At 52.2% G+C, this 12,714-nt stretch overlaps 1 long non-coding RNA gene across 1 annotated transcript in view; it reads right to left on the bottom strand.

The window, feature by feature from the left end:
* The window catches only part of LOC125943005 (uncharacterized), a 29,682-nt gene extending 17,748 nt beyond the window's left edge, over positions 1-11,934 (bottom strand). The window contains exons 1-2 of the long non-coding RNA XR_007465484.1: positions 11,701-11,934; positions 8,808-9,059 (exon numbers count right to left, since the gene is read on the bottom strand). This is a non-coding gene — a long non-coding RNA (uncharacterized LOC125943005). The remainder of the gene's footprint in view (positions 1-8,807; positions 9,060-11,700) is intronic.
* Between the last annotated feature and the right edge of the window lie 780 nt (positions 11,935-12,714).

Here is a 12,714-nt window from a genome sequence, read left to right as displayed (position 1 = left end):
TAACGTAAGACTCTGCAATAAAATCATGAGTCTATTCGTATCTTACACTGTACTCTCTTACTCTCTTACAACCGCAGACAAATGGTGCGGTAGGTGGCCTTAGACCCGGTTTTCCAAGGCAGACTTGAGAAATCAATACTACAACGCCCTCCTTTTTCAGGATGTGACACTGGGGAGTATTACGATTCTCTTAGAGCAGCGATGCCCAGACCACGTGTAGTCGATTCTGATTCACTTCGAGCAGCCATGCTCTGACCACGTCCAAACGCATGGTAATCGGCGTGCCTAACGATCTCGCTCGTCAACATAAATAGACGTGTCAGTCGCGAGGGTCAGAGACGAAACGATCGTGCCGCCCTAAACCCTTCCTCCCCAGCTGAGGACGTTCACCCCGCTAAGGTAACTCACCATCTCTACTTCTGGTTTGCCCCATGTCCTGCAGTGGCAGAGAAGAGAGGGGGAGATTGTCCGGATGGTGGAGGGCACAGTAAAGCCAGCCAGCAGCCACGTGGAGAACACTTTTGCTTTGCGCTAGCGTGCAGGTGCATGCACGCTGAACTTTTCTTGTACTTTCCTTTGGAGCACACCGCTCACCCGTAACCATGTATTAAACTTCTATTACTTGTGTTTGCGTCGCCTCGTCTTCCCTGCCGGACCCTCTCCGATGGTCAACCTGGTTCGAGCTCCAAGCGGACGCTGTTGCAGGTACCCCCGAATCCCGGCCCGTAACAGGGGTTGCTTAATTAAGCTATATTACAGCGTCAGCCAACAAGGAACATGGTGGTGTGATGCACATGCCCCTATGCCGAATGTCTCTCCGCGTCTTAGCGTCGTCTACTCAGTCACGAGGACCAATCGCGCGCTGTTGGAAGCGCCACTTGTGTCTGCCTTGCGAAATGAGCTCGGGAAAGGAGGCATTCGTCCGCCGTAGGTTTCTGCGTCGTCGTTGACACTGCGTTGTTCGTGCTTCTCTGCTCTCTGTTCGATTCACGTTCGTGGAGCAAAATAAGCAACGCCCTTCCATGTGTGCGGTGACCAAAGCTTCAAGACATGCCCAAAAAATTGTTCATTGTGCGGTGGGGTGCTCAAATACCTACAAACACTTGCCGGTGACCTTGATGCCCCTGAGGCCGCAAGAGCGGCAGCAAGCCGTTCAGCCGGAAATGTCTTGTTCTCGTGCTTTCTTTTGCCATATCGGTGTTCTTGCACTCGATAATGTTTACACAGGTAAGCTACAAAATTAATCACGGCCTATCCATGTTTCTTCTTTTTTTGCCGCAGTGCAGCATGCGGATTAATGGCATTTTGCTTAGGTTGAGTCCCGCTTGCCGCTTCTACCATTTGCCGCTTCTTTACCGTGTTGCACTAGCTAGGGTGCATGACTGCACGAGTGCATCATCGTGTTGTATGTTAAAGCTGGTGAGGCTTGCAAGGACTGATCTTGTTGGTTTGATGCGGCCCGCTAAATCGTCAGACCAGCTGTCACGCAGTTCATGTTTCTGGATATATTTTATGCGTTATTTCGCTCCCATGTTGAAGTGCTGGTAGTTTCTTCGTGCAGAAATGTTGAATACATTCTATCGGCGAAGTTTTCGCCTTGCCTCACTAGTGAGAGGCTAAAATCACGCTGTGTGTTATCGGAATGACTACAGGGAAGCGCTTCTTCAACAGCTTTATTCTTCTCGCTCGAGGGTCACATCTTCGATATTGTGGTTTCTTGGGAAAACTGTTAGAAAAAGTTGCAGTGGCTTAGCTCGGCTATGCCAGGATATACGTAGCGTTAGCAAAGGTTCAGCTGATTATTCTTAGCTTATTCTTAAGATTATTCTTAAGATAAGATTATTCTTATGAGTCAAGCTTCTCCGTTCTTCTGCGCTGTTGAGCAGCATTTGCGCTCTCCTTCTCCATGGCTATACCACACTGGCAAACGCCAGTCAGAAGCGCAGCGGCTCCAGCGCAGTGTCAGACGGCGACTGCACAGCGAGCGCGCGCCGGCGCCAGTGCGTCTACCACGGCTACGACGTCACTCCTCTGGAATGCGCAGACCGGCGCCGGTGATCCGCGCGCGGCGGCGGCGGAGTGCGCGAGAGGTGCCGGCTCCGGTGGCTCCGGTGCGCATGCCGTGTGACATCACTGACCCTTGCGCATGCGCAGCACGGCTCTTGATGTGCCGCGCGAAACGGGCTTGGCTAGGCCAGTGTAGCTAACGTATAGTGCCTAGAATATACTAGGCACTATAGCTAACGCTACAAAAACGTCGCTCAGGGCGAGGATTGCTAGTTTGACTTTCGAAGGTATCATGTCTGCAGCTTGTGTGTAAGTCGTACTTTACGCATTTTCTGATGCAATTTACTTTTAGACATCAATTTACTTCAATAAGGCACTTGCGCCTGGCGGACGGCCTAGAAGAATGATGATGTACGCTGCACTTCCGCACACGTGCGTGCGCGCGTGACGTTCATCTCTTGTGGTGGTGGCGCTTGTGTGACGTCGTCTAACGGCAGTTGAGTAAGACGTCTCGGCTAATCCACACGTGCTTGTCCCTCAGCCCGCAGCTGTACAACCTCTTCCTTGAGTGAAGGCAGGAGCCGTTTGTACATTGCCAGGGCTGCCTCATTCTCAGCCAGGTGGTGGTACTTGTCTAAAGTCCGCACCAACATCGCTGTACATCCATTTTCACAGACTGTACTAAATTACGTTTGTCGCCGCGAGGGAAGCGAGCGCCCGATGAGTAAGGCGCCTGGAGGTGGAAAAGAGAATCGCGGCGTTCGCGCCCTTTTCGTTTGTGCTTCGACGCCGCGGGGTTCGCTGTGCATGTTCGCGGCGTCTCTTCCTTGCGTGTGTAGCAATATGCGCTTGCCCTGTGGCACACCAAGCGTTGCACCGTAGAGATCAATGTAGCGGCCCGTTCGCGCCCTTTGTGCTTCGACGCCGCGGGGTTCGCTGTGCATGTTCGCGGCGTCTCTTCCTTGCGTGTGTAGCAATATGCGCTTGCCCTGTGGCACACCAAGCGTTGCACCGTAGAGATCAATGTAGCGGCCCGTTCGCGCCCTTTGTGCTTCGACGCCGCGGAGATCGCTGTGCGTGTTCGCGGCGTGTCTTCCTTGCGTGTGTAGCAATATGCGCTTGCCCTGTGGCACACCAAGCGTTGCACCGTAGAGATCAATGTAGCGGCCCGTTCGCGCCCTTTGTGCTTCGACGCCGCGGGGTTCGCTGTGCATGTTCGCGGCGTCTCTTCCTTGCGTGTGTAGCAATATGCGCTTGCCCTGTGGCACACCAAGCGTTGCACCGTAGAGATCAATGTAGCGGCCCGTTCGCGCCCTTTGTGCTTCGACGCCGCGGGGTTCGCTGTGCATGTTCGCGGCGTCTCTTCCTTGCGTGTGTAGCAATATGCGCTTGCCCTGTGGCACACCAAGCGTTGCACCGTAGAGATCAATGTAGCGGCCCGTTCGCGCCCTTTGTGCTTCGACGCCGCGGGGTTCGCTGTGCATGTTCGCGGCGTCTCTTCCTTGCGTGTGTAGCAATATGCGCTTGCCCTGTGGCACACCAAGCGTTGCACCGTAGAGATCAATGTAGCGGCCCGTTCGCGCCCTTTGTGCTTCGACGCCGCGGGGTTCGCTGTGCATGTTCGCGGCGTCTCTTCCTTGCGTGTGTAGCAATATGCGCTTGCCCTGTGGCACACCAAGCGTTGCACCGTAGAGATCAATGTAGCGGCCCGTTCGCGCCCTTTGTGCTTCGACGCCGCGGGTTCGCTGTGCATGTTTGCGGCGTCTCTTCCTTGCGTGTGCAGCAATATGCGTTTGCCCTGTGGCACACCAAGCGTTGCACCATAGAGATCAATGTAGCGACCGCGTTCGCGCCCTTTGTGCTTCGACGCCGCGGGGTTCGCTGTGCATGTTCGCGGCGTCTCTTCCTTGCGTGTGTAGCAATATGCGCTTGCCCTGTGGCGCACCAAGCGTTGCACCGTAGAGATCAATGTAGCGGCCCGTTCGCACCCTTTGTGCTTCGACGCCGCGGGGTTCGCTGTGCATGTTCGCGGCGTCTCTTCCTTGCGTGTGTAGCAATATGCGCTTGCCCTGTGGCGCACCAAGCGTTGCACCGTAGAGATCAATGTAGCGGCCCGTTCGCGCCCTTTGTGCTTCGACGCCGCGGAGATCGCTGTGCGTGTTCGCGGCGTGTCTTCCTTGCGTGTGTAGCAATATGCGCTTGCCCTGTGGCACACCAAGCGTTGCACCGTAGAGATCAATGTAGCGGCCGCGTTCGCGCCCTTTGTGCTTCGACGCCGCGGGGTTCGCTGTGCATGTTCGCGGCGTCTCTTCCTTGCGTGTGTAGCAATATGCGCTTGCCCTGTGGCACACCAAGCGTTGCACCGTAGAGATCAATGTAGCGGCCCGTTCGCGCCCTTTGTGCTTCGACGCCGCGGGGTTCGCTGTGCATGTTCGCGGCGTCTCTTCCTTGCGTGTGTAGCAATATGCGCTTGCCCTGTGGCACACCAAGCGTTGCACCGTAGAGATCAATGTAGCGGCCCGTTCGCGCCCTTTGTGCTTCGACGCCGCGGGGTTCGCTGTGCATGTTCGCGGCGTCTCTTCCTTGCGTGTGTAGCAATATGCGTTTGCCCTGTGGCACACCAAGCGTTGCACCATAGAGATCAATGTAGCGACCGCGTTCGCGCCCTTTGTGCTTCGACGCCGCGGGGTTCGCTGTGCATGTTCGCGGCGTCTCTTCCTTGCGTGTGTAGCAATATGCGCTTGCCCTGTGGCACACCAAGCGTTGCACCGTAGAGATCAATGTAGCGGCCCGTTCGCGCCCTTTGTGCTTCGACGCCGCGGGGTTCGCTGTGCATGTTCGCGGCGTCTCTTCCTTGCGTGTGTAGCAATATGCGCTTGCCCTGTGGCACACCAAGCGTTGCACCATAGAGATCAATGTAGCGACCGCGTACGCGCCCTTTGTGCTTCGACGCCGCGGGGTTCGCTGTGCGTGCTCGCGGCGTCTCTTCCTTGCATGTGTAGCAATATGCGCTTGCCCTGTGGCACACCAAGCGTTGCACCATCGAGATCAATGTAGCGACCGCGTTCGCGCCCTTTGTGCTTCGACGCCGCGGGGTTCGCTGTGCGTGTTCGCGGCGTGTCTTCCTTACGTGTGTAGCAATATGCGCTTGCCCTGTGGCACACCAAGCGTTGCACCATCGAGATCAATGTAGCGACCGCGTTCGCGCCCTTTGTGCTTCGACGCCGCGGAGATCGCTGTGCGTGTTCGCGGCGTGTCTTCCTTGCGTGTGTAGCAATATGCGCTTGCCCTGTGGCACACCAAGCGTTGCACCATCGAGATCAATGTAGCGACCGCGTTCGCGCCCTTTGTGCTTCGACGCCGCGGGGTTCGCTGTGCGTGTTCGCGGCGTCTCTTCCTTGCGTGTGTAGCAATATGCGCTTGCCCTGTGGCACACCAAGCGTTGCACCATCGAGATCAATGTAGCGACCGCGTTCGCGCCCTTTGTGTTTCGACGCCGCGGGGTTCGCTGTGCGTGTTCGCGGCGTGTCTTCCTTGCGTGTGTAGCAACATGTGCTTACCCTGTTGCACACCAAGCGTTGCACCATCGAGATCAATGTAGCGACTGCGTTCGCGCCCTTTGTGTTTCGACGCCGCGGAGATCGCTGTGCGTGTTCGCGGCGTGTCTTCCTTGCGTGTGTAGCAATATGCGCTTGCCCTGTGGCACACCAAGCGTTGCACCATCGAGATCAATGTAGCGACCGCGTTCGCGCCCTTTGTGCTTCGACGCCGCGGGGTTCGCTGTGCGTGTTCGCGGCGTCTCTTCCTTGCGTGTGTAGCAATATGCGCTTGCCCTGTGGCACACCAAGCGTTGCACCATCGAGATCAATGTAGCGACCACGTTCGCGCCCTTTGTGTTTCGACGCCGCGGGGCTCGCTGTGCGTGTTCGCGGTGTGTCTTCCTTGCGTGTGTAGCAACATGTGCTTGCCCTGTTGCACACCAAGCGTTGCACCATCGAGATCAATGTAGCGACTGCGTTCGCGCCCTTTGTGCTTCGACGCCGCGGAGATCGCTGTGCGTGTTCGCGGCGTGTCTTCCTTGCGTGTGTAGCAATATGCGCTTGCCCTGTGGCACACCAAGCGTTGCACCATCGAGATCAATGTAGCGACCGCGTTCGCGCCCTTTGTGCTTCGACGCCGCGGGGTTCGCTGTGCGTGTTCGCGGCGTCTCTTCCTTGCGTGTGTAGCAATATGCGCTTGCCCTGTGGCACACCAAGCGTTGCACCATCGAGATCAATGTAGCGACCGCGTTCGCGCCCTTTGTGCTTCGACGCCGCGGAGATCGCTGTGCGTGTTCGCGGCGTGTCTTCCTTGCGTGCGTAGCAATATGCGCTTGCCCTGTGACACACCAAGCGTTGCACCATCGAGATCAATGTAGCGACCGCGTTCGCGCCCTTTGTGCTTCGACGCCGCGGGGTTCGCTGTGCGTGTTCGCGGCGTCTCTTCCTTGCGTGTGTAGCAATATGCGCTTGCCCTGTGGCACACCAAGCGTTGCACCATCGAGATCAATGTAGCGACCGCGTTCGCTCCCTTTGTGCTTCGATGCTGCGGTGCTTGCTGTGCATGTTCGCGACGTCTCTTCAACGCTCGCGTTGGGTAGTTGTAACCATTCTATGAGTAGCTCTTTTTTCGTTTTCTACAACGAGAAAATGTGATAAAATATTTTAATTACAGACATTTGAATGGACGTCGGTGACCGCCGGCGGACACATGCACTGCTGCGTTCGGTTGCTCGTTTGTTTCCTTAAAGGGACACTAAAGAGGAACCGGAAGTTGAGCTTAAATGGTAGATTATCCTTTCACGATCACAGCCATACCATTCTTACTGCAAACAGATGTTTAATAAGCGAGAAAATAGCGAAAAACTGAAGAATAGGTGCTGACGCCCCTTCGAAATTCCCGCACTACTTGATGTGACGTCGGAGATTACAAACGCAGGCCGGTCGCGATTGGTCGAGAGCGATTTATCGCTGTTATTAAAATGCAAAATAAAATACACCTTAAACGTACATAAACAGCATTTTCCAACTTTTTAAACCGTTTCAAGCGAGGAAGTACAAGTTTAGCACAAAATTAAATAAATAAGAAAAAATGGCATGGTGATACATGCGGCCGTGATAGTTTCGTAGTTTCGTTTTTGGTCAATGCATCGTCGCGCGCGCCTGTTCCACTCTACGGTGTTTGGTTGCGTGTTGCGTGGCTCGAAAAACGTTGACTTCGCGGGAAACAGCCAGAAAATGCCTCGTATGTGTAGTGTTGAGGGCTGTATAAATGGCCCAAGGCGCTTGATCAGGGGCAGCGGCAGTGTTGACTCGATTGTGTCCTTTCATGTGGCGTCGCTCGGAGAGCCCCGGCTCCCCGGCGTTCGCAATGGCTCAGTGCTCTGCCGATGATAAAACGGCAAAAGAGCCAGAGAAACCGATGGTGTGCTCTCTGCATTTCTCGCCCTCGGATTATGTGTATAAACTTGCCCTCGGAAAGTATCTTGGCGTGCCCCAGAGGCCAGTCCTTTCTCGAGCAGCTGTTCCCTCAATGCGGCCTTCATCAAACCTCCTACCGGTGCCCCTGCAGCAGCAAACTGGCGGCTCGGTGAGTGCTGAATGTCATTAAATAAAGCCACGAAATAACCATACCGAGTACGTGCACAACTTTCTACGCTTGTTCTGTCGGGAACATCGTCGCCTGGCGGACCGGACGCTTCGCCTCCCATCGACGAAAACGAAGCTCTGCATTCCGCCGGCGCGGCCGGCGGCTCACCGCCATCGCACGCGGAAACACCTACCGCTCGAGCACAGAGGATCATTTCGCGCTCCGTTTCACTGAATATCGCTGAAATGCAGTCCTGCTTTCCTGGCGAGCTCTTCGTTGCAAGGTTCAGCGGCAGCTACGGTATCCATCGCGGCGAACGCAAACGCAGCGACCATGCATGCAGCCATGATGCATCCAGCCCAGCGCCTCGGCCGTTTACGCAAGCGGTGACGTATCATGGCGCATTCTGATTCGCTGAGAGCAATGCAATCTGTGACGACACTGCTTCAGCGCCAAATCTAGGGTGAGAGAAATTGAGGAAGGGATATTTGGTCTTTGTTTACGAATTTCTCCGCTAATAACTCATATTTTTGCACCCAACAAAAACGGCATGCCTTCCTGAAGGTCCCTCTTTTATTCCAGCTGAACTTCCTGTTTCTCTTTAGTGTCCCTTTAACAGCAGGTGACGAAACCAGTCTACCTGCCTTCCTAGGCTCGCTTCTCCGATGGAGAGAGTGCGACGGCGGTTTTTTCTTTTCTTCGTGACCTGTGCATTATTTTACGTTTCCTAACAGTATTCGCGAACCGTTAACGATTTTGGAGGAAGAAAGCGCAGATCCTAATTATTCTTGGCATTGTTATTAGCGCGTCGGGCTCTCAATTACAAAGTGAGTTAGGTGCTAGCACGGCCAGTAAGATAAATTTTCTTTCCGCCCCAATAGGCGTTTTCTTGTAGACAGGCGCCGGGTGCCGGCAAAATGCAACACTTTTGAAGAACTCAAACTTATAACACTGCAAGATGGCCGCAGTTTTGTTACACGGCTACGAGCAGTACGGAGTTGTCCTCGTACGCACTGGATATAGGTCTTTATTGAAAACTTGGCTTACGTTAGGTGAAATGAGACAAACTTTATACGTTTATGCAGTGCACTCCTTTGCTTCGTTCAGACGTGAGTTTTAAAGGATAAACTCATTCACCAAAGGGCAGCGCATAGTGACTTCATTGTGCTTACCGATCTTGAGCAGCACAACTGCTCTTCCTATTGGATCTTTGTGGTGGGACACCGTCAACAGCCGATTTTTGCGGCAAACGACGTCGAAAAGGATGCGGCTTGGAGTTAGGTCTTTAAACAGTTCCGGATGGTCCGTTCGAACCCTGAAGTATTTCTTGACGTTCGTGAAAGAGGACTGCGTGTCGTACTTACGGGCTCGCAGAAACTTGACCAGAAAGGCATCATCCGTGGGGCAGCACAACGACGGTTCCCCTTGTTGGAATAGAGATGCGAGGAAAACAAGAGGTCAGAAAGTACACCCCAGAAAAGAGCTTAGTATTGCGACTAGGGCTAGAGATGGCTTTGCTTTGTACGAGAAGTCTAACCGTGATGTTTTTAGCACGTGACTTAAACGGACACTAAAGAGAAACAATATTCTTTCAAAACTACATTTTGGTCAGTTTCGCTGTAAACGTTGAATGTTATAAGACAAAGTGAAGGTCAAAGTTCCATTTTACTTATATTTTCGCGTGGGAACTCCAGAGGCGGTAAGTCAGTGTGGAATCACTGATTCAAATGTACACCCGTGAGCAAAAGTACACGGACCAGGGATTGCGCGATAAAGGCGACTTTTCCAACCGCCGTCGAACGCAACTTGAAATTCAGGACTGTAGCCCAAACTTGGCATTAGGAACTTTCGAATGTACTCGCCAATTTTAGTTTATGCGTGGTAATTACGAAGAAATAAAGTTTTTTCGGTGACCCTGTGTTCCGTATACTAGCCCCTACTTACCGGTTAAAAAGTAACTCATACTTGAGCAGACACCGTAAAAAATTTGTGACGTCGCGGTAAGCTAGCGCGGGAATTTCGAGATGGCGTCGCCACTGATGCTTCGTCTTTACGTCTTTCCTGGCTTGCCAAGCTCCCTCTTGAGGTAAGAATGGCGTTTTTAATGTTTGAGAAGCGTATTTCATTATTACAGTTAATACTATTTTTCTACTTAGCGTCTCTTTAAAACAAGATGCTGACAGTAGCACTGCTAACTATATAATTGTTTCTTCACAACTGATAGATCTCCCAGGCGAATTCTCAGCTGACAATATTAACGAGATAGTGAGAGAATTCACCCTCAAAAATCTCTCAGAAGATCTGAATAACTGTTTCGGCATATGCGCCACAATTCGAAAATACCACTTCCATTATACCATATAAAGAAGACCCAACTGAGATAGTTGACATGAAGGCATTTTTCAAATGTTATGAACACGTCAATACGAGTCCACCAGCAAACCGTCCATCGCTGAAACTCCGATGGAAGTACCGACCATATGCCTAATGCGGAGGACAGAAAAAAAAAAGAAAAAGAAAGCACTCTTGTGATTTAAAGGCTACGGCGTTGCGCTGCAGAGAACGAAGTCCCCGGTTCAATTCCCAGCCGCGGCGGCCACACTCCGATGGAGGGCGGAATGCAAAAACTGCAAATGCACCATACTTTGACTGCACGTTAATCTGATCACGTTAAAATTCATCTGCACGGTAAATTATTCAGCAAGCTCAAATTCATTTGGCGTGTGTGCGTGTACAGTTTCGTTATAAGCGGAATCGTTGCAAAAACAGTTGGTTTTGTTGGTGGTGGTTGAGTGGTGGTAAGTGGTGGTGATGATGATGTTACGGGTGGGGTTAGCCTAGCAGACATCGCCGGCCTGAGCGTCTCTTTCCACCTCAAATATGCCCCCATGAGTCGATCGCTCCAGCCTCTCGCAGGAATCTGACAAGAATGCGCGACACCTCCTTGAGCACTATCCGCGGTCCTTCCGGGAAGACTGACAGTTCTGTACGTTCGTGAGAAAACACTCGTGTTCTGTATAGAAGCCTCCTCCTTTCAGGACAGAAGCGATTGCAGAACCAGACGAAATGCTTTATATCGCCCACTTCCTCAACCTCAGTGCAATATGGAGAAGCACGCTGACTTTAAACATCCATGCAGCAGTGTAGGCCAATCTGTTCTTATTCTGTATAGGGATGTGGCTTCCGTGCGGCTAAGTCCCTTTACAACACTGGGCTGATGCGGCGGTTTCTATAGCGAACGAAAGGGGAAACGATTTGTCCCTTTATTAGTAAGTAGGCCAGTCACATGAACTTTCAATGTCGGCTGCCTTGAAATTGCTTCATTAGCGAGAACATCTAGTCCTTCGTCGCCAGTAACCTAAACATGCCAACATATCCACTGAAACGTTATCTTAACCACTTTTTGTAGTTTCTTTAAGTGAAGCCAGTAAATGACAGGAGAACTTCTTTGGAGGCACGCCAGGAGATAGTTTAGCTGAATACCTGCTAGTCATAGATCGTCTAGCAAACATTACTACTCAAAACTCTGGAACTACGATCGCTCAACTACAGTTGAGACTAATAGGTAGCACGTAATGGCGTCAAATCATCTTCATCTTGCGATTTCACAGGTTCTTGTACCGGTATTATTCACGGTTTACACTGCTAATTTCCAAGAAATTCTGTTTCTTCTCAACGCTTGAATGCAACGAGGTTCTGCAGACATGCATAATCATTGTGAATTCCAGAATATATAACAAAATAATTTGCTTAAAAAACTCAATTTAGAAAGTCACAAAGCCGTTTGAAAGAACAATGTTTAGGCAAACCCATGCACTATCCATGACCGGCTGGATGAACCGCCATATTAGCATGTCCTGTAGACGATAGTACCAGAGTTCATTCTTGTAATTGATGCAGGGAACTCTGTGCTGCTGGTGTGTTGGTTTAGGTCTTGCGTTCCTAAACAACGCGTTTATACATCTGTCACCACAATAAATCCTTTGCGGTAAGAACAACCCTTGTGGCCAACACACGGCAGTATAGCATATTCTCAGTTGCCTGCTGATTACTGTTCCTGTATACCTGAAATAAGCTGACGCAAATCATTCAGAGTTGACTGTTTTATTGCAGGCGTTTCTCCCAATTCTCTGCGTGCAACGTCCACCAGGGATTCAAGCGAGGCAGCAGCTTCCGATGTCACCGCACTCATGTCACTGGCCACTGTAGGGTCAAGCACCTGCGAGACGCAGAAGTTAATGTCATTGGAGAAGAACGCGCACTGAATGAGGTGACATGGCTCGAACTCAGCACGAGAGACAAGTGCTGCTTCGCGGCAGAAACATCGCCCCAACAGATAGCAGGCGCACCATAATGCTGGCGCGATGAGGAACGCCGGCAGCAGCGTTGCAGGCGTCGCCCCTCGATGATGCACGGGATGAGAACAGACGGCAAACCATCGGCGGTTGTCAGCGGTCAGTGAAAGGATAACATGAATTAGGCGTAACGTTTACTTTACGATCCTCTCCAACCGGTGTACGCACCATGGTATTGTATAACACACCTCCTGAAAAGTAACGCTAATGTATGTACGCCGAAGTGGCACATTGCTATTGCCACCAGCGGAATCATGTATGCTTCCCTGGCGCCGATAGAGTCGACTGAGCCCAGCGCGACGGTGCATCCACTTGGCTTTGTCGTTTTAGCAGCCAAAGACAATGCGTGTCCCTGGAGGCCTTCTAAGCCTCCAAGCGGATCTAGCGCATACTGTGCCTCTACCAGGACAGCGGGACGGTATGAATGTTTCCCTATAGGCCTCTTGCGCTGGAGTTTGAGGTATAGTAACGGTGCCTGGTGGCAGCAAGAAAAGTTGTCTGGGTAGTACCAGGTTGGGTAGTAGTGATCCCTGGCTGTGGCGAAGCACGTATCTAGCCTCAGTTTTGCGTCGATTCGCATTTCTCCCTGCCCTGTTGTGAGTGCGAAAAGGCTCGTCGCTTGTCACAGCCCACGCTACGAGCTGGCCGTATATAGCCTAGTTTTATGAAAACGGACACTCCGTATGCCGTGGCACGTAATACTGGAATCAGAAGGAATTGGCGA

Source organism: Dermacentor silvarum, chromosome 2 (genome assembly GCF_013339745.2).
Source record: "Dermacentor silvarum isolate Dsil-2018 chromosome 2, BIME_Dsil_1.4, whole genome shotgun sequence".
Lineage (NCBI taxonomy): Eukaryota > Metazoa > Arthropoda > Arachnida > Ixodida > Ixodidae > Dermacentor > Dermacentor silvarum.
This window is presented reverse-complemented; position numbering and strand designations above follow the sequence as displayed.